The sequence below is a fragment of the Canis lupus genome, chromosome 5 (assembly GCF_003254725.2).
Source record: "Canis lupus dingo isolate Sandy chromosome 5, ASM325472v2, whole genome shotgun sequence".
Classification (NCBI taxonomy): Eukaryota; Metazoa; Chordata; class Mammalia; order Carnivora; family Canidae; genus Canis; species Canis lupus.
The window spans coordinates 62,400,411-62,422,362 of NC_064247.1; the positions used below are offsets into that span (position 1 = coordinate 62,400,411).

Sequence of the window (21,952 nt, forward strand, 5' to 3'; positions counted from 1 at the left end):
CTCCTGGTTATTGAGTATTGCAGATAACAAAGGAAGCAAACAATGGAAAGTTAGAGCTCTAAGTAACAATCATAATAGTAAATAGTTTTTAAAAGCTAGTACTTATTGAACCCTTGCTATTTCCCAGATACATTTTAAGCATCTTATGTATATCAATTACTTTGGTCCTCACAATAAACTTGTTAGATGAGTACTATTATTATCCTCTATTTTACAGATGAGCAAACTAAGATCCAGAGGGGTTAAGAAAACTTGCCTAAAGTCACAGAGTTATTAAGCAGTAGACTGGAGATTGAGTCTTGAGCTCTTAACTACTTTGTTACATAGTATGATGGTTAAGAGTGGACAAAAACTGGTAAATTTTGAGGCTCAGTACCCAAAAGCCATCCAAGGAGACAGAGGGCAACATGGATCAGGACCTCAGGAAAGAGATTAGGGTTCTATTTATAAACTTGCAGATTGGACACACCAGATAGAACAAGGTCACACTGGAAAACAGTGCTGAGGGAGAAGTTAATCAACAGAATCGGGATCCCGGGATGGCTCAGCGGTTTGACATCTGCCTTCAACCTATGGCGTGATCCTGGAGTCCAGGGATCCAGTCCCACATCGGGCTCCCGGCATGGAACCCGCTTCTCCCTCTGCCTGTGTCTCTGCCTCTCTCTCTCTCTCTCTGTGTCTCTCATGAATAGATAAATAAAATCTTTAAAAAAAAAAAAATCAACAGAATCATGAGAAACAGCAATATTTAAATACAAAGTATTTAAAGTGTTAAAAGTTGACATTTTTGGCCAAACTAATAATGCAGTAGGGTGGTATTTTTGTATGTTATATACACAAAACATATACTATATTACAAATCGAAATATATAACAGATACACCTACTCTACAGGAACTAGAACATAATTTCAGTATAACGACTACAGGTTTATGGTAGGATCTCTGTTTTTATTGTACTGTTGGTCATAACTAAATTTTTCATGCTGTATCTTTAGGCAAGAACACTACATACAGAACTGTTCCTATGAGAGAAAATAACCCGCTTTAAGATCTATCTTGGGGATCCCTGGGTGGCTCAGCAGTTTGGCCCATGCCTTTGCCTCAGGGCATGATCCTGGAGTCCCAGGATGGAGTCCCACATCAGGCTCCCTGTAGGGAGCCTGCTTCTCCCTCTGCCTATGTCTCTGCCCTCCCCCTCTCTCTGCATCTCTCATGAATAAATAAATAAAATCTTAAAAAAAAAAATCTATCTTCAGGAATTTTTTCCAGGGTATAAATCTGTGAAAATAAAAATGGCCTAAACACATGACCACCTTTCAATGATTTTAAGATGCCCAATGTTTACATTTGTAAAGCACTGGAACTTTACAATTTACAGACAGGTCTCACACAGTTTAATTGTTAGCATTTTTTTTCATTCTTAGCAGTACATAAAATGATGGTACATCTTACTACTGACCACATCTTAGATACAATGAAATGTGTCTTTCAGAATACATTTAATTCCACATATAAATATATATACTGGTGTAATTAAAGGAAAACTTTCTGATTTCATGGGGTTTATGGATCTAATGGAAAGGACGTGATTTAACATTAAGTTATAAGAGCAAGTAATAAACATTAACACAAGATATGAATATCTTTTCACCATTTTTCAATGCTGCCATAATGGTGCACATGAATGTCTTGGCTGATGCTCTCAAGAGCATCAGCAGTGCTGAAAAGAGAACAAATGCCAAGTTCTTATTAGGCCATGCTCCAAAGTCGTTGTCCGGTTTCTAACTGTGATGATGAAGCATGGTTACATTACTGAATTTGAAATCACTGATGTTCATGGAGCTGGGAAAATCGCTGTGAACCTCATGGGCAGTTTAAACACATGTGGAGTGATCAGCCCCAGATCTGATGTGCAACTCAAAGATCTAAAAAATGGCATAATAACTACTCCTATCCCACTAGTTTGGTTTCATTGTACTAACAACCTCAGCTGGCATCATGGACCATGAAGAAGCAAGACAAAACACACAGGAGCAAAAATCCTGGGATTCTTTTTCTCAGGATGTAATACATATATGCAAATAGAATGCCTCAATGAACACCCCCCCACCAAAAAAAAAGTGTTATTAAAGTAAGTGGAAAGGTAAAAGACCTGAAGAAAAGAGAAAAGGTACTTAATTGGTAGGAACTCAGAATGGCCAAGTCAAAAAAACAACAACAAAAAACAACCTAAGGCAGGTATCTTAACTGATGAAATTAAATCTGGCATGCCTGAGTGGCGCAGTCGGCTAAGCATTCAACTCTTGATTTCAGTTCAGGTCATGATCTCAGGGTCCTAGGATCTAGCCCTGCATCAGGCTCCACACTCAGCAGGGAATCTACTCAGAGATTTCTCTTCCTCTCCCTCTCCCCCTCCCTCTCTGTCTCTTCCAAGAAAAAGGAAGAGATTAAATCTGTTCTAAGAACAATAGAAAGAAGGTAGAGAATAAATGATACCTGAACAAGGGTGGAAGGAGATGAGTAACATGAGGTCATGGTCACACCACTCTCCTCTAAGAACAGCAACTACTCTCTAGTCAAAGTAAAGCACTGCTTGAGGATAACTAATCAAAAGGGAAAACATTTTTAAGTCTTCTTTATTTTTCTCCTTTGAATCCCTCTAGTGGTTTTATTTTATTTTTTTAAGCTCTAATTTACTTATTCACGAGAGACAGAAAGAGAGAGAGAGAGACATAGGCAGAGAGAGAGAAGCAGGGTCCCCATGGGGAGCCCGATTCAGAACTTGATCCCAGGACCCCAGGATTACAACCTGAGCCCGAGGCAGATGCTCACCCTCTGAGCTACTCAGGCGCCCCCTCTAGTGGTTTTTTTTTTAATTTTTATTTATTTATGATAGTCACAGAGAGAGAGAGAGGCAGAGACACAGGCAGAGGGAGAAGTAGGCTCCATGCACCGGGAGCCCAACGTGGGATTCGATCCCGGGTCTCCAGGATCGCGCCCTGGGCCAAAGGCAGGCGCCAAACTGCTGCGCCACCCAGGGATCCCCCTCTGGTGGTTTTAAAATAAATCTACAAACCTTTAATACTCCTCTCTTCAAGAGGTGGAGCTTAATTCCCTTCCCTTTACACATGGGCTGGACTTAATGACTTGTTTTAAAGAAATACAATATGATAGAGGGGATGGTGTGTAACTCCTGAGACTAGGTCAGAAAAGGCATTGAGGGAGCAATGCCTGAGGGGCTCAGTCAGTTGAGCATCTAACTCTTGGATCTCAGCTCTGGTCACAATCTCAGGGTCGTGGAATCAAGCCCTATTACCACATTGGGCTCTGTGCAGGGAATCTGCTTGGGATTCTCTCTGCCTCTTCTCTGAACTCACTCACACACTTGCTTGCTTTCTCTCTCTCTCAAAAATAAATAAATAATTTTTTAAAAAATAAAAAAGGAAAAAGGAAGAAAAGGCATTGAAGACTCCTCGTTGCTTCTTTCTCACTCTCCTTCTGATCACTCCTCCTGGGGAAAACCAAACACCACATCATGAGGTCACTCAGGTAACCACACAGAGAGCAACTGAGGCTTCTTCCTACAGAGGCCTTCTGCCCAAAGTCAACTGAGTAAGCCATGTGGAAGTAGAGCTTCCAGCCCCAGTCAAGCCTTCAGATGACTGCACCCCAGCTGGTATCTTGATTGCAACCTCAAGAGAGATCTGAAGCTAGAACCAGTGAAGCTGAGCCACTCCCAAATGAATGACCTTAGAAACTATAAGATAATAAATATTTACTGTGCTGTCACCAAGTCTTGAGGTAATTTTTTTATACAGCAATACATAACTAATTAGACAACCCCGGGATCCCTGGGTGGCGCAGCGGTTTGGCGCCTGCCTTTGGCCCAGGGCGCGATCCTGGAGACCTGGGATCGAATCCCACGTCGGGCTCCTGGTGCATGGAGCCTGCTTCTCCCTCTGCCTGTGTCTCTGCCTGCCTCTCTCTCTCTCTCTCTCTCTCTCTCTCTCTGTGACTACCATAAATAAATTAAAAAAAAAAAAAAGAATACAAAGTCTTTAAAAAAATAATAATAATTAGACAACCCCATGGCACTTTGTGTCTCTAAAGCACTTATGTTTATCTTCTAACAGTTATGTGTATAAAGACAGCCAGTATAGTCATTTCCGGAAAGCTGTTCTCCTCATCTTTATATGTCTACAAGGCTAACCTCCATGAACTATACAGTCAAGGACTTGAGGTAGCTTTTTTTTTTTTTAATATGTGTTCATTCTTGCCAGTGCTTATTATACACTGCAGATATCAAAAATGAGGTGATCGGGCAGCCTGAGTGGCTCAGGGGTTTAGCGCCGCCTTCAGCCCAGGGCATGATCCTGGAGACCCAGGATCGAGTCCCACGTGAGGCTCCCTGCATGGAGCCTGCTTCTCCCTCTGCCTGTGTCTCTGCCTCTCTCTCTCTCTCTCTCTCTCTCTCTCTCTCTCTGTCTCTCATGAATAAATAAATAAAATTTTTTTAAAATGAGGTGACTATATCCTGAATAAGTGCATAGCTAGTGGAGTGGGGTAAAAAAGAAAATACTGATTTGACTGATCTGATTTAAAGATGGAATGAGGGATTATAGATATAAAAATAAAAAATAACTCTAGAATGGGGCCCCTGGCTAGATCAGAGAGTAGAGCATGTGACTCCTGATCTCGGGGTCATGAGTCTGAGCTCCACATTGGTGGAGAGATTACTTAAAACATACACATACACAGCCTCCAGAAGAGGAAAAGGTAGTCATTTTGTATCCCTGGAAGTACATTAATTTTACATGTGTTTCCTCAAATTTTACATGTGTTTCCTCAAATTCTATAGTTCTTATGGGAACTACAGAATATTAGTTCCCATAAAAAGGCCACACATAGGGACGCCTGAGTGGCTCAGTGGTTGAGCATCTGCCTTCAGCTCAGGTCATGATCCCAGAAATCCAGGATTGAGTCCCACAACGGGCTCCTTGCATGGAGACTGCTTCTCCTTCTGCCTGTGTCTCTGCCTCTCTCTGCCTCTCTCTGTGTGTCTCTCATGAATAAATAAAATCTTTAAAAAAAAAAAAAAAAAAAAGAAGGTCACACATACTCTTTGGGGAAGAAAAAAATAACAAATGAAACAAATAGACAAACGATAAAAAAAAAAAACCCTCTGTAAACTACAGGATATTTCTGAGCCTTTAAGGTATTAATAAGCATTACAAATTTACTTGAGGGTGAAGGGAAGGGATAATTGGGTGATGGGCATTAAGAAGGGCACTTGATATAACGAGCACGAGGTGTTATATGCAAATGATGAATCATTAAACTCTATCCCTGAAACTAATAATACAGTATATTCTAACTAAAGTGAATTTAAATAAAGGATAAAAAATAATAACAATAAAAATAAATTTACCTGAACTCAAAACACCTGAAATATTTGCAGTATATTAGTATGCCATGAATAAAGTTTGGGAAACAAGGACTTGGGTAGGCAGGAAGGTAGACCACCACGTAAGTGGGTAAATTCCCAGGAAAAACACAACAAGACAGATGTAATAATATGATCTCATCTAGAAAAGAAATCTTAACTGACTACCATTTATGACAATGTAGTTTCTTAAAGCAAAATAAACTGTTGGATAAGCTATCAAAAGCAACAACAGCCATACCAGATGTCAGGAAAAATAAAGATGAAAAAAACATGATAGGATATAACAGTAGAAAAAAATTACCTCCCATAGACTATGTCTCAGAATGCCTCTCGAATCCATGTCTCCTACTATGTACCTCAACAGGTATGCACTCTGCCAGGTGAGCACCCTGCCATCTCGGAGGTAGCTGAAGAAGTGGTCTGGCTCCAAACCCTTAACCAACAGTCCTATCAGATCTTCTCTTGGGAAACGTTAATTAAATATATAATTAGTCATTAGTAGTGGAAGCGGAAGCAGAAGCAGAGGCATAAAGACACAAAGAAACAGGAGATAAAACAGCTGAGTGAATAGCAGAGGATTAGGTGGGCCAGTCCTAGCTTAGTGTCTTGTGCAGAACAATACTTTCCTTCAGCAAAAAAAATTTAAGTTAGGGACGCCTGGGTGGCTCAGTGGTTGAGCACCTCCCTCCAGGGCATGATCCTGGAATCCCGGGATCAAGTCCCATATCAGGCTCCCTGCATGGAGCCTGCTTCTCCTTCTGCCCGTGTCTCTGCCTGCATCTCTCATGAATAAATAAATAAAATCTTTTTTTTTTTAATTTTTATTTATTTATGATAGTTACAGAGAGAGAGAGAGGCAGAGACACAGGCAGAGGGAGAAGCAGGCTCCATGCACCGGGAGCCCGACGTGGGATTCGATCCCGGATCTCCAGGATCGCGCCCTGGGCCAAAGGCAGGCACCAAACCGCTGCGCCACCCAGGGATCCCAATAAATAAAATCTTTAAAAAAAATTAACTTAGTATTTTACTAACTAATCTGAACAACTTTACATGGTGATCCAACCAGAAGGAACAGGACCACAAACTGATGATACCCCTTCAGTCACTTCAGTGACCCACAGAGAAAGGAAGGAGAAGAGAGGGAAAGAGGAATGAAGGGCAGGGGAACACTAGCACTGGGTTTAATAAGGGTCATCCAATTTAAATTCACGTCAATAATGTCTTCATATATCAAACATCTTTTTAACAGTGGCCAGAGTCTTTGCTTCTCATTGGGAGTCAAGCAAAATTGTTGTAGCATGGCTACATCTCCTCAGTACAGCCAGTACAGCCACAGTACAGGTTTTGCCTAGGGAAGGAAAGGTTTCCAGAGCCTCCCTAGGCAGCTGCTCATGTATGAGACACATGCCCACATTCTCACCTGCTCACAATCCTCCCCTCAAACTTAATTCACCCCACATACATTAAATGCCACCACTAGTCCTCTTATCCTGCCCCCCATCCCCAAAAGTAAGGCGGTAGGAATCAGGCCTCTGGGACCTGGCCAACATGTATAGGTGTCAATGAATGTGTACATGCATGCTCTGTTGAGTATGTGTGTGGCCATGTGTACTAGAATAGGTTTTTGTATGAGAGGCTCTCCCCTGCTGCTCCAAGACTCTGTCTACAGATGCTGCATGGTCAGGCTTAGTCCAGGCCCACAATGTAAATAAATACTGTACCCTTTAGAGTGGTGTCCTTATGCTATACACAGCCTGCACAACCATACATAGCCCTGGCACTAGGGTATGTCTCAACAAACTCTTCCCGCTGAGGAGGCGATAGGTAATCTGGTTACTAAAGCTGGGCAGGATCTTTATCCCAAACAATATTCTAGCATCCATGAGGCCAATCAGAATCTGGGGTTCTTGTTCTTCTGTGAGGCCTGACTCTCCAAGCTTCCATTTCTGTTCTTCTTTTCTCCAATATGTGAAATGACTTGGAAGACTTTCTATTCTTGCAACCAAATAAGCCTAACCAAACCTTTGCAAATCACATGTACAACTAGTTTTAAATCAGGGCATGGCCAGGAGCTTCAACTTCTGATGCAAAAGCCCAAGACAAATAGGCTGTGAGGATTCCTCAAATACCAAGTGGTCTATGAATTAGAGATCATATCATTTTGTAACATAACCATATAAGGAAATATTTCACAATTAAACATATTGCTTATGGTTGCTGATACAATGGCAAATTTTACTAAGTGAAAATAATTTTACGCTGACACAAACAGGTCACTTTACAAAAAAACTGTTTATATTAGCACCCCTATCTGACCTACTTACCTAATATACAGACGCATGGTATATCTTACATCACTTGGCACACCAACAAGTTAATCATACAAATCACAATTCCAAGCAAAACCTCATTCTGGTAAATATATTAAGTATTTGAGCATGTTTGAGTAATTTGTGGTCAAATGTTCATTAAAATGGCTTAAGCAATCTTAACGATTTTCTAACACATAAATGCTCATTCTTTTCATTATTTTAAAAAATATTAGAACTGTTAGACAAGAAATCAAGCACAAGCCAACAGGCTCACCAAAATCACACTAACAGAACAAGCAAAGCTACAAATTTGGAATAACTACTAAGATACTACTAATAATTAACAATCACATAAACATGATTCAAGAGGAATTCCTAGTTGTTGAAAAACTCTATGATCAGCCACAGCACTGTTATCAGAAAGTGATTATGTAAAACAATAGTGTATTGTTTCAGAGTGTGTGTGTCTGTGTGTATGTAATGAAGTTCACAGCTATGTTACACTAATGACTCTAAACATCTGAATTTTCTGCCATCTTAACCTTTAAATCAACTGCAAAAGAAGCTGCCAAAAGCAGTTAGTTGGAAAGCACAGAATTCCCAGAAGAACTCAGTATATACAACTTATTTTACTACTTAAATGTTTTTTTGATTACTGGGATTTGAACAAGATGTTAAAGATTCAAAACTAACTTTAACAGTAATGGGTGCTTACTAAATCCACAATATTATTCAACATACACTGGTTTTAGAAAGGCATAGGTCATATACGTATGTGCGTGTGTGTTTTTACAGCACCTGGCATATTTTTGTTCAAAAGTACACGTTAATTGTTGCAGGACCTGGCAGTGGTTACTGTCCTTTTTAATAATGTTTTGACTGACCACTAAGTCAAAGTTGAAAAAGTAACTGGTACTTTTATTTCTTGACTTGGATTATCTTTATGTTGTAAACCAGTTCTCAACTACTCTAGTTACCTTGCAACAAAACACTGGCAGAGAATATACTGGATTGAAATTACCAGACACTATTTTCATTGAATAAATAATACATTTGAACTGTTCACATTTCATTGTAAAAGGTACACAACCCTTAGAGTCTAGGGGTTAGACTCTAAGTTTTGAAAGAAAAGTGAATCAGAAATCACATTCCTTAGAGTAGCCAGTCTGGAACAGAAGATGTTTATTCTATGCTGAGTCTCCTTTGCCTCTGCAAACCTCTCCAACAGTTCACTCCATTAAAACATCGAGATGGGGTAGGATGTGTTGATAATAAAAAACCTTCCAGGCATTTATCAAGTAGATTATCTCTGAAACTACACCTTGGATTAGAAGCCTTTGACCAGGAATTTGGCCTTCTGTGTTAATCTGTGTATACATTCATTTCACATTTTCTCTTGCCTCTGCTGTTCTTTTTTTTTAATCTAATCCATAGAATAAATCGTCCTAACTTAATTTTACTTACGTGACAATTGAAAACAACACTACTGCAGCGTAACACCACTACATCTGCAAAACTGCCAATTTCAGTGAGTTCCTCTTCCACCCACCTCACCCCATCCCCATGAAATCCCAGAAGAAAACCCCTGAGCCAAGGGCTAGGATTTTTCTTTGCTATAGGGTAAGTCTATGTGACTTTTTTATTAATGATACTGAAAACTTTTTAAAGACTGCTAGTGTACGTACAGTTTCCAACACCAAGAACACAAATAAATCCCTTCATTTTGTTTAGTATTTCAAGACAAACTATGTTTCTCATAAAAGAAGAGTATCGATTCAGAAGAGTCCTTGGAAGTCACTATGTGTAAATACTTCTGACAACAGAACACATTAATGTCAAGACACAGCCAATAACGTAAAAAGCCTCAATGCATCTGTGCCAGTCAAAGGGCATGTGTATTAGCAGCTCAGGGAAGTCGCATTTGCAGGAAGGCACTACAACTGCGTTCAAAAGAAAATCATTAGGCCTCGGCCGTTAATCCCCTCCCCCATGCTCCTCATCAGGATCCTTCAAAGCAATTAACCAGTAGAAGGTGCTATTCTGCAACCCGCAGTATTCACACCAACCTCCATCCTTGGCCCAGAGCTGGGTTTAACCCAGGTGGGATCGGTCAGCCTATTCCCTGTCCAGTATTTAACGAAGACTCTACACCAGCCCCCAAAAGAGAAAATCAGATCTGTCTTTATAGCCCCTGTGTACAAAACAAAACAAAAAATGACATCTCAATGGCCAGCAGACCTATTATCAGCCATCAGACCACTAATATGTCAAAACACACAGACATCCTTTACTAAATATTAATCTCAAACACGATCTTTTTCATCTTAATTGAGACGATCTACTTCTACCTAGAAAAGGCCCTGGTCACATTCACTACAATAAGAGTCAACTGAACAAATCACTGTCCCCAACAAAGTCAGGGGCAATGAAGAATAGGAAAGCTGACTACAAGGCCACGACATATAAAGAGGGATTTTATCTTTACATACACACAAAAAAAGAGCAGCAGAAACTAGGGCTGCAAAGGAAAGAAGGGAGGTGGAGAAGAGGAGTCTCTGAACAGGTTTTTGAGTGTCCTTTAGTTTCCGGTATACTCTTCTGCCTCTTTTAAGGTTGAAAAAAAAAAAAAAAAAAAAAGGCCAGACATGAGATGGGTGAAAGAAAGCTGAAAAAGAAAAGCGTCCACCCTTCCCCCCATCTTCTCTCTCCTCTCTCCCAAAAAAGAGCTGTGTTTGTCTGTGCAAACCTAGTCCCAAATATGGGAGAGAGAGAATGAATGTGTGTATGGAAGAACAATGAGCCCTCAGCCTGGTATTGTGTGTGTGTGTGTGTGTGTGTGTGTGTCTGCCTCTGCCTCTTTTCCCTTCACCCTCAACAACAACAGGGAGAGCTAGAAGCCAGCTTTCCACCCAGGCCATCAAAATCAAAACTGGTTTATAATTTACAGTGGCATTAACTCAGCAAGGAAATCCATGGAAGGAAACAGCTACCCAAAGATGATTTTATTATTGTATAGATCCATCCTCTCTCCCCTCCCCCAACAGACTGAGACTAAAAGAAACCAGTGTACACCAGACAAAAAAAAGGTCTCTCTTTAAACGGAAAGCAATTATCAAAACAGTTTCGTATCTAAACATAGGGTGCATTAATTTGTGTGACATCAAAATGTTTGTTTTGCAATCCACGAAGTTTCCCTTTTACTAGTTATCTTTTCTGCGTTTAAAAATTTGCTTTGGGGAAAGCTATTTCGGGATTCATACAAAACTACTTTCTAAATGTCCCTTAAAATAGCAACAACACACACTGAAACATTTAAAGCACCCAGTTTCTCAAGGACACGTTTTTTGCTTAAATCAATGTCTGAAGTCTCTAATCCAGAGAAATTGCAAGCAAACCTTGGAAAAGAGGCAGAGGAACATGACAATTCGACAATGAATCATTTTGTTTTCCTTTCAACAACTTCTCAAGCAACCACTTTCAAAGGAAACCTGCAATACTCCCCCCTCCAACACACACACATCTTATGTCAAACTACTACCTCTCTTCTTTTCAAAACCTTCAATAAAAATAAAAATAGAAGCCACTCTCTCTTTCAGAGAGCAGAACTCAAACATGGTAGTAAGAATCCTATTCTGCTGCAAATGATTTGGGGGTTTTCGTAATAATTTAGGAACCACACAGAGACCTGGAGATGTAGAGCACAAAGAGGGAATCTTTCCCTAATGTGAAAATGATACTTTCAAAAGAGTCCTTTCCACCACCACCACCACCACCACCACCAAGACCCCCAGACCCACAAACATTCAAGAAATGTACAGTCTGGGTCCCTGACTTCCCTTCCTGCCTCCCCACCCCAACCCCCAGTTTCAGCCAATAATTTAGTCACATGAAACAGTTTAACCCTCAGACAAGTCAAACAAGACCATGAATAAGCAGCAAAGAAAGAACAGGGGTCGGCAGGCGAGTGGGACAGTTACCTGGCCCGCACAGGGCCCAGGAAGTCCCCGGCCCTTTATTCCCGACACCCCCCGCCCCCCGGCCGCGCGCCGCTCGCTGGCCGCCCCCCCCCCGGCGGACCCGGGGCGCCCACGCCGACCCCCTGCCGCCCCGCGCCGGCGCCCGCGCCCGCGCCCAGGACGAGGCGCCGGGGGGACGGCAGCAGCCCCACGCCGGCAAGTTGGAGACTTACCTTCCCCGGATGCGCTACACCATCAATGGAGGTGTGTTCGTCCGGCTCCCGGGAAAGTGGGGGACGGGGCGGGGAGGCCGCTGGGCTCTGGCCGACGAGGGGCCGGCCACGGGGACGGGGCCGGGGCCGGGGGGCTGCGGGGGCTTCCCTCCCGTGACCTCGGGGCCGGTCTCCACCAGCCTCCCTGCTGCTCGCTCGGCCAGTCCTTCAGGAGCGGGAGCCCAGGATCATGTCTGGTTTTGTGTTCCTGAGGGCGAGGGGCTCCCTGAGGATGATGCTGATTTTTCCCCCCTCAACTAGGAGAGAAAAGAAACAGAGACAGTGTGGGAGGCGAGCGAGGGGAAGAGCGGCGGGGAAGCGGAGGCGGGGGCGAGACCCGAGGCGGGCGAGCGTCTGGGGCGTGCGGGAGGAAGAGGAGGCTGGGAGCGCGGGGGGCGGCTCGCGAGCGTCTGTGGGAGTAGCGGCGCCTCGGCGATGGTGGCCGAGCCGCGGCGGGGCTGCTGCACCGACCCGCCGCCCACTCCGCGCTCGGGCCCGGCCCACCTCGCAGTATCGCGCCTCGCCATTGGCGCGTCCCGGCGTGACGCGCGCGGAGGCCGGGCCAATGGGAGGCGGAGGGCGGGCGAAGGGGCGGGGCTTCCTGCGCTCTCTCATTCTCTCCCTCTCTCTCCCTCTTTTTTTTTTTTTTTTTTTTTTTTTTTTTTCTTTCTAATAAAAAAGAGCAGGAGAGAAGGAGGGGAGAGGCTGGTCTGTACCGACGCGGCGGCGGCCCGGGCTCGAGCGCGCGCTCCGGGCGGCGGCTGGCGGTGGGCTCGGCCCCCGACCGCGGCGCGTCTTTGTGCGGGTCCCAGCGGCGCCGCGGGCCGGGGTCACAATTTGCGGTCGCAGCCACTTCGGACGCGGACTCGTGTCCCTGGGAAGGGGGGCGGGGGGAGGAGGGGGAGGAGGGGGGAGGGGGACTCGGAGTGGGCTCCAGCGATTCGCTGCAGGACTCTTCCGAAATTCTGATTTCAGAAGATTAATTAAGAAAAGGAAAAACGAAATTCGCAGGTCGCGTTGCTTCTTTGAAAAAGAATATAATAAAGAGGCAAAGCCCGGAAAGTCTCATCAAGGAATAAAGAAGGGTATTAGGGAGCCGCAGAGGGTATTAGGGAGAGAGCAGTGTGCACAACTCTATGCCTTAAGTTGGAAAAATTAAAAAAAAAGAAAGAAAGAAAGAAAGAAAGAAAGAAAAGAAAGAAAGAAAGAAGAAAGGAAAGAAAGAAAGGAAAGAAAGAAAAGAAAGGAAAGAAAGAAAGAAAGAAAGAAAGAAAGAAAGAAAGAAAGAAAGAAAGAAAAAGAAAGAAAGAAAGAAGATCACCTTTTTCTTTTGAGAAACCTAGTATTCTGGTAAGGCTGGTAATGACAGGGTCCGCGGTGCTGTAAGGGGAGTGAGGGGCAGGCCAAATGCGCATACTCTTGTTTAATATAATTTATAGGAATGAGAGGTTTGGAAATTTTAATTATGACGAGCAGTTTTTGAAATGCATATCATGCTTATTGAGTTCTTTCACACACCCTGGCACGAATCCAGGGCGAATCATCAACCTATTGTTGGTTTGTTAATATACTGTAAATGCTTATTGGTGTCCTTATACCATACACTCTCCCTGAAGGAGTTCAGATCTGTATATAATAGAATAATTAAGGGATAGAACACAGCGCAAAATAATTCGCTCATCTATTTCAAATAAAGTGATAATTTTCTCTTTGGAATATCCAGATTATAATTTCCATATCCAGCAGTTTCTTTTAAGAATAATTTGGACTGAGCAGATATCATTGGGCTGTGACTCCATAGATTGAGAAACAAAACGGATCTTTGCCATAACCTCTCTGAGTAACTTTCAGCAAGAAAAACCCTCTCTTGCTGCAATTCCTTCAGCTATGAAATGGGAAAGGTAGTTAATACCTCATTACATATCTAATAATGTGAGAACTGAAAGTTACAACATAATAAATGGCTCCGGACATCCTAGATATGAATGGAACTATTCGACCTCAGTTTGAAAATAGTAAAGTGTATTAGACGGCTTCAGTGTCCATCACCATCTACATTTACAAGGACACCCTTTCTAATAAAGGTTCAGCCCTGTGGTGGGCAATAGACAACAGTTTTTCAGAAGATGCCCTACACCACCATTCAGCAGGGAGGAGAAAAGCTCTCAAGATCAGGTTAGCCACATTTATTGTAGTATTAGGGCTTGCCATCACTTTCATTAGTTTATAAAAATGTAGATTCAACTCAGTCAGTTGAACGTCCCAAGCTCTTGATTTCAGCTTGGGTCATGATCTCAGGGTTGTGGGATCGAGCCCCAAAATGGGCCACTGCACTTAGCAGGCAGTCTGCTTGACATTCTTTTTCTCCTTCCACTTTTCCCTCTCCTCCCCTCCCTCTCTTAAAAAAAAAAGTAGATTTAAGGGTTCCTGGATGGTTCAGGTGGAAGAGCATGTGACTTTTGATCTCCGGGTTGTGAGTTCAAGCCCCAGGTTGGGCATAGAGCCTCCTTTAAAAAAAAAAATACATAGATTTAGAAGTTTCAAGATCTTACATTGTTATGAAGCATAATATTACGGTATTGCACCATATAATTGGCAAACTAGATCTCTTTAACTACAACAATCCCATGCAAGACTTATCGTTCAGCCATAAAGCTGGAGAGAACAGCCTTCCTGAGAGGCTGATAATGTAATAACAATACATCTTAATAAAGACAACTATTAAACGACGGACTGAAAGCTTTTTACGTCCCTAGCGCCATGCAAAGCATGTAGTGCTCCTTGGTCCACTTAGTCCTGACAACAACCCATGAGGTGTATTATTATCTCCATTGTAGAGGTCAAGAAACGGGCTTGGAGAAGTTAAATAGCTTGGTCAAGGTGAAAGGGGTCAAATATCTAGTGGGTTTTTTTTCCCACTATGAAATTAGAAAGAATTTCCTTATTCTTTTTTCAGCAAGCTTTAGAAAGTGGGGATTTAGTTACTGAATTTGGAAAGATCAAGAAGGACTTTTGTTTGTTATTTTATGTGTCTTACTACAGGTAGAAGTGATTTCATTCTGAATACAGAGGTCATATCAGAGATGTAATACCATTATCTAAAAAAAGCCAGGAGAAAGAGGGATTCTTTAATAAATAACATTGGGACAACTAGATATCTATACAAGAAAACAAAACAAAATACAGGAAAAAAATTTTTTAGGGGTACCTGGGTGGTTTAGTTGGTTAAGCATCCAACACTTGATTTCAGCACAGGTCATGATCTCATGGTCATGAGATCAAGCTCCATGCTGGATGTGAAGCCTGCTTAAGATTCTCTTTCTGGGCACCTGGGTGGCTCAGTGGTTGAGCATCTATCTGCCTTTGGCTTGGGTCCTGATCCTGGAGTCCTCGGATCAAGTCCCACATTAGGCTCTCTGCAGGGAGCCTGCTTCTCCCTCTGCCTGTGTCTCCGTCTCTCTCTGGGTCTCTCATGAATAGATAAATAAAATCTTAAAAAAAAAAAAACTCTCTTTCTCCCTCTCCCTAGGCCCCTTCCTCTGTGCTTGTTTTCTCTCTCTCTTTCTCAAATAATAAATAAATCTTAAAAAAAAAAAAAAGTTACAGAGACTTTACTGTGGCCTACAGGTCCTTGTAAGAGCCACTGAACCACTATTTGTTAGGTTAAGTTTAGAAGTTTATTTTATTACTGTCCTCTGTAACCCACATAGAGGTCAGATATTTTATGATTTTTTTAATGAAAGTAATGAGAGGAATACTAAAATTTTTTCAAATCATGGATTGAAGAAGTTTTTTTTTTAAGCATGACCGGAAACCCAGAAGCCATAAAGGAAAAACACCAATAAATTTTATCTATGTATATTTTACATCTCTATAAGGCACACACACACACACAAAAACAATGCAAGAAACAAACAAATGGAGGAAAAATATTTTCAACACCCATAATAAAGTACTAACTTCCTTCTTTCTTTCTTTTTTTTAAGATTTTATTTTTAAGTAATCTCTACACCTAACATAGGGCTTAACTTCACAACCTCAAAATCAAGAGTTGCATGCTCTACTAACTGAGCCAGCCAGGCACCCCTAAAGTATTAACTTCTTTAATACAAAGAGTTCTTACAGATTTGTAAGAAAAAAAATCAGAAGAATGGACAAAATATAGGAACAAATTCACAGAGAAATGTGTTCAGTAAACATGATTCAATCATAATAAAATAAATGCAAGTTAAAATCATGTCTCACATTAGGGAAAATTTTTAACTTCATAATACCCACTGTCAATGGGGATGTGGGAAAATAAGTACTCTGTAATGTAATCAGTCCCTTTTTTAGAACACAATTTGGCAACCACCTATGGAAAGTTTAGATATCCATACCCTTTGACCCAAAAACTCCACTTCTAGAAAGCCATTCTACAAATAATCTTGCATAAATGTACAAAAACATATACAAACATATATAAAAGCAACGTTATTTATGATAGTGAAAATCCAGAAAAATCTAAACATCCATCAACAGAGTATTTAAATAAATCATAGTACAAACATACAATGGAATATTCAAAAAGGATTTCAAAAAGGATTAGAGGGATCCCTGGGTGGCTCAGCGGTTGAGCATCTGCATTTGGCCCAGGGCATGATCCCAGGGTGCTGGGATCAAGTCCCACATTGGGCTCCCTGCATGGAGCCTGCTTCTCCCTCTGCCTGTGTCTCTGCCTCTCTCTCGCTCTGTAATGAAAAAATAAGTAAAATCTTAAAAAAAAGGGGGGGATTAGATAAATCTGAATTGATATAGAATGATAATCAGGATTCAGAGTTAAAAGAACAAAGCAAGTCACAGAACAATTATCCAAAGTATAATTCTTTTTTTAAGATTTTATTTATTTATTCATGAGAGATGCAGAGAGAGGCAGAGACACAGGTAGAGGAAAAAACAGGCTTCCCACAAGGAGCCCAGTGCGGGACTTGACCCCAGGACCCCGGAATCATGACCTGAGCCGAAAGCAGATGCTCAACTACTGAGCCACCCAAGGTGCCCCCCAAAGTATAATTCTATTTGAGTTTTAAGTAGGCTCCATGCCCACCCCGGAGCTTGAACTCACAACCCCCAGATCAAGAGTCACAGGCTCTACCCAGTGAGCCAGCCAGTCGGCCCCTATTTGTATTTTTAGAAGGACAAATGTATGTATGTATGCTTCAAAGATGTCTAAAAACATATTCACCAGGAAAACATTTAGAGTGGGTCCACTGGGCATGGAATGAAGAATAAGGAGGGAACAGGAGAAAGACTTTTGATATCATTCTACTCTGTTCTGTTTGATTTTTTCTCTTCATATCAAGCATGTATAATTTTTATAATTAAAAAAAAGAATTCAAGTTCTTTGAACATGTGACTAGTAGGTAGCCCTCATAATTCACCAGAAGTACCTGAGCTTTAGAACTAGTAAATTATTTTCCTCTAAAATGCCTTCAGCAAAACTGGGGTGTTTTATCAAGCCTGGTAACAGACTGAAGCTTGTTTCTACGCATTTTCTTTGAAACTGCCTTCCAAGTTTCTGCAGTGCAAATGCCAGCCAATATGAGCTTCAGCAACCTCACATTGCACTTTTTCAGGTTGAGCAAGAGCAGAGCTGACTGCTCCCCATTGTGGGGTGTCTGGGACACTCAGCACTCACCTTGGGTTTACCCACAATGGGGTTTCGCTTCATAGTTTGTTGTAAATCAAATTTGTTCTCCAGTCTTTTCCCTCAGGCCAAGTGAGTAACCCCTGGCAGCCTTTGAAAGTCCCTGTACTGAACTGAAACAGAGAAATGGGTGATGATGGCACCTATTGCAGGAGGTGCATGTCATGCATCCAGACATGTACGAAAGTGAAACAGCTTCCCAAAACTCATAGCCCTTTTCCTTTGTGTGGACGTGACTGATTGTAGATAACAATTAAATTGGTTCTCCATTCAACTCCAGGCTCAGATGAATTTTCTTTCAACCAAAGTAAAGTGGGTCTGTATACCAACACACCTATAGACAAATCTCTAGGAGACCCTGCTCCACTGAACCACATCAGATCCAGCAGAGTGATGCTCTTCTCTGCTTCACACTTAGCCAGCCAATGCCACAGCATGCTATCCGGGGACCTTGGGTGCCTTTGGGATAAGATCTAAACCCAACATCTGACTTCAGACCACATTCGGTCATTGAAAAGTCTCACGAGGCTTCGTGAAAGAATTAAAGGGAGGAGATGCTGATTTTCATTGTCTTGGCCCAATTCCAAGTTTGATCGTTCGCAGTCCTCCTTTGTCTGCCTGCCATCTCACTGAGACGTGCTAGTCCACAGTTCCTGTTATAAACAGCTGTCCACTGTTAACCGAGCGAGCCGGAGAGCCAGCAAATTCCACCCTGGGGGAAGCTGCATTTCAAGATAAACATTTCCTCCGCATCTTTGGTAAATTACTTAGATTTACCTTGGAGGAAAGATATTTTTCTAGCAAGAATAAGGGCATAGTAATGGGGAGTTAAAAATTATCCACAAGCCCTATTTTGTCTCAATGGTGAACAAAGACGACTGGACTTAATCACAAAGGGGCCCTCAGAAGGGAGAGTCCATAGGAAATAAATATCAGATTCTAACATTTTATTTGGGAATCCAGAATTTAACCTTTTTAAATATTTTATTTATTTATTTGAGAGAGAGTGTGAGTGAGACAAAGAGCATAGGGAGAGGGACAAGCAGACACCACGCTAAGCATGGAGCCTGACACAGGACCCGATCCCAACACCCCAAGACCATGACTTGAGCTGAAATCAAGAGTCAGACACAATGGACTGAGCCACCCAGGCACCCCCAGAATTTAATCTTCAACATTGATGAAGCAGGTGCTATTTGTCACCAAAATGCATTTGTTTACAAACAGAGCAAATGGGCAAGTAACTCTGTAAACCAGAGGAAACAACAAAATTCACCCTCTGCCATCCAAGCTCCAGTGTCTATGTTGGACATGTCTGGGGCACTCAGTTAAATGCCTCCTCCTTTTCATTCAACACTTACGACCTCTTAATTTCAAATTTCAATCCCAAATGTCTCCTCAAATACTCCAACTTCCAGAATAATTACTCTCTTTAATCTTTCTTTTTTTTAAGATTTTTTTTTTTTTTTATTCATGAGAGATACAGAGAGAGAGGCAGAGACACAGGCAGAGGGAGAAGCCGACTCCATGCAGGGAGCCCAGTGCGGCACTCAATCCCGGGTCTCCAGGATCACGCCCTGGGCTGAAGATAGGCACTAAACCGCTGAGCCACCCAGGGATCCCCCCTCTCTTTAATCTTAAAAGAGGGGCAGCCCGGGTGGCTCAGTGGTTTAGCGCCGCCTTTAGCCCAGGGTGTGATCCTGGAGACCCGGGATTGAGTCCCACGTTGGGCTCCCTGCATGGAGCCTGCTTCTCCCTCTGCCTCTGTGTGTGTGTGTGTGTGTGTGTGTGTGTGTGTGTGTGTGTGTCATGAATAAATAAATAAATATAATATTTTAAAAAATCTTAAAAGAAAAAAAATAAAAATAAAAATCTTAAAAGAGCATTTTACCTTGAAAGTATCCAAAATATCCTTCAATAAGTGAATGGATAAACAAGCTATGTCGCATCCATTCAATGGAATATTATTCAGCACTAAAAGGCACTAAGCTATCAAGCCATAAACAGGCATGAGGGAACCTTACAGGCATTACTAAGGGAAATAAACCAATACGAAAAAAGTCACTGTGTGTTTCCAACTATATGACATTCTGGAAAAGGCAAAACTATGTCTGGAAAAGACATCCTAGAATAGGAAATATAAAGATCAGTGGTTGCCAGGGATAAGGGAAAGACAGGCCTGAATAGGTGGATACAGGGGATTTTTCACTATACAGTAAAATAGTTTTCACTATTTCACAAAAGTTCCACTATGATTCAGTATGATTTTGTGAGGGTGGATACATGTCATGATACATTTGCTAAAACCAACAGAATCTATAAAACACAGAGTGAATGGATCCTACTGTAAACAATGGACTTTAGTTAATAAATAATATTTCTATATTGGTTCATCAATTAAACAAATAGACCACACTAACACAAGTCGTTAATAAAAGAAGACTGGAGTAGGGGTGAAAGGGCACATAGGAACTCTACACTTCCTGCTTCAGTTTGCTGTAAACCTAAAACTACTCTGAAAAAGTCTATTAACTTTTTTATAAAGAGCATTTTACCTCTGCTGTTTGTGTTGTAAGACACAGAGACTCAGCATGTCAAGTAACAAGAGACAGGAGCCCAGGCAAAGCCGAACCCAGTGACATCAGGAACTATGAGACAAGAAGCAGGGCCCCAGGAAGGTTGGGGCCCCAGGACATCATCACTGCCTCCCCTTCCTTCTCTCTCCCACATGCTGGCTTCCTCAACCTTCACCGTGTACCTCCTTTTCTCTCCAGAGTGTCTGCTTTCTCATAATCTCAGCAAATCCATGTCTGTGGACATGTCGGCTCCCATGTGGCCTTTAGTGGCTTCTCTAGCTTTTCTGTAGCTTGTGGCTTCTCAGGTAGAGCTGCTTCTGCTGGCCACCTCAGGACTTATTTCCTACTTAAAATTCCTGAGACAGGGCTCCTGGGTGGCTCAGTGGTAGAGCATCTGCCTTTGGCTCAGGTCATGATTCTGGAGTTTCACGATTGAGTCCCCCAGGGCGCTCCCCGCAGAGAGCCTGCTTCTCCCTCTGCCTTGTCTCTGCCTCTCTCTCTGTGTGTACCTCATGAATAAATAAATAAAATCTTTTTAAAAAACAGATAGGGACGCCTGGGTGACTCAGCGGTTGAGCACTTGCCTTTGGCCCAGTGTGTGATCCTGGAGACCTGAGATCGAGTCCCACATCCGGCTCCCTGCATGGAGCCTGCTTCTCTCTCTGCCTGTGTCTCTGCCTCTCTCTCTCCTCTCTGTGTATTCTCATGAATAAATAAATAAAATATTTTTTTAAACAAAAGATAAATAAAATTCCTGAGATAGGCAAACCTATGTGGCCCAGTTCATTCCACTGAGGCCCAGCCCTGACCTGGTCCCTGGCGCCCTGTGGGTGCATGTAGTAGCAGCAAGCAGTGAAGGATGTCCCTTGCAATGTGGTGCAAAGCACCAAGGCTCAGGGCTGCTGCTTCCTCGGGAACTCTGGCAGAGCAGCTGCCCCTTAAACAGGCCCTGGTGTTGGCAGTATCCTTGATGTGCCTGACATGGATGGTGTCCTTTGGAATGGCTTGTGTCAAAAAAATTTACAATTGAGTAAAACCGAACTTCAGCTTCTAAATAGTTCAATACATTTTAAAATAGTTACCTTTAGGGATGCCTGGGTGGCTCAGTGGTTGAGCGTCTGCCTTTAGCTCAGGACCTCCTGGAGTTCTGGGATCGAGTTCCGCATCAGGCTCCTGCATGGAGTCTGCTTCTCCTCCCTCTGCCTGTGTCTCTGCCTCTCTCTCTGTGTCTCTCATGAATAAATAAATAAAATATTTTTTGAAAAAATAAAATAGTTACCTTTAGGGGTGCCTGGGTGGCACAGTCGAATGGGTGTCTCACTCTTGTTTTCGGCTCCAGTCATGATCTCAGGGTCGTGAGATCAGCTCCACACCAGCATGGAGATTCTTATTCTGGATAAGATCTAAACCCAACATCCGATTTCCAACCACATGTGCTCATTGAAAAGTCTCACTGGGCTTCCAGAAAGAATTAAGGAGATGCTGATTTGTTGAATCACAAAGAAGGGGTGTGGTGGGGATTTAAAGAATGCATGTAAAGCCCTCAGGGTTGACTGTGGATGCTGCTTAACTCAATATAAGACTCAGTTCAGTTATAGCCAATGTGAGTATCTAGCAGATGTAAGCTTCGGCATTGACCATTGTCAGGTATAAATCTTTGAAAACTTTTTTTTTTTTTAAGATTCTATTTATTTATTCATGAG

At 42.3% G+C, this 21,952-nt stretch overlaps 1 protein-coding gene and 1 long non-coding RNA gene across 5 annotated transcripts in view; both read right to left on the reverse strand.

The window, feature by feature from the left end:
* RERE (arginine-glutamic acid dipeptide repeats) overlaps positions 1-12,490 on the reverse strand; it is a 408,927-nt gene extending 396,437 nt beyond the window's left edge. For 3 of the 4 annotated variants that reach the window (XM_049110570.1, XM_049110569.1, XM_025427255.3), the window contains exon 1: positions 11,949-12,473. The gene's annotated coding sequence lies outside the window, so the exon portion shown is untranslated. Of the gene's footprint in view, positions 1-11,948 lie in introns of all 4 variants that reach the window. The other variant, XM_025427256.3, reaches the window with a different exon arrangement.
* Positions 12,491-14,162: 1,672 nt separating this feature from the next.
* Positions 14,163-21,735, reverse strand: LOC125755152 (uncharacterized). Its single transcript, XR_007410902.1, has 3 exons — positions 21,529-21,735; positions 17,665-17,786; positions 14,163-14,494 (listed from the first exon to the last, which is right to left on the reverse strand). It is a non-coding gene; the product is annotated as an uncharacterized LOC125755152 (long non-coding RNA).
* Positions 21,736-21,952: the final 217 nt, after the last annotated feature.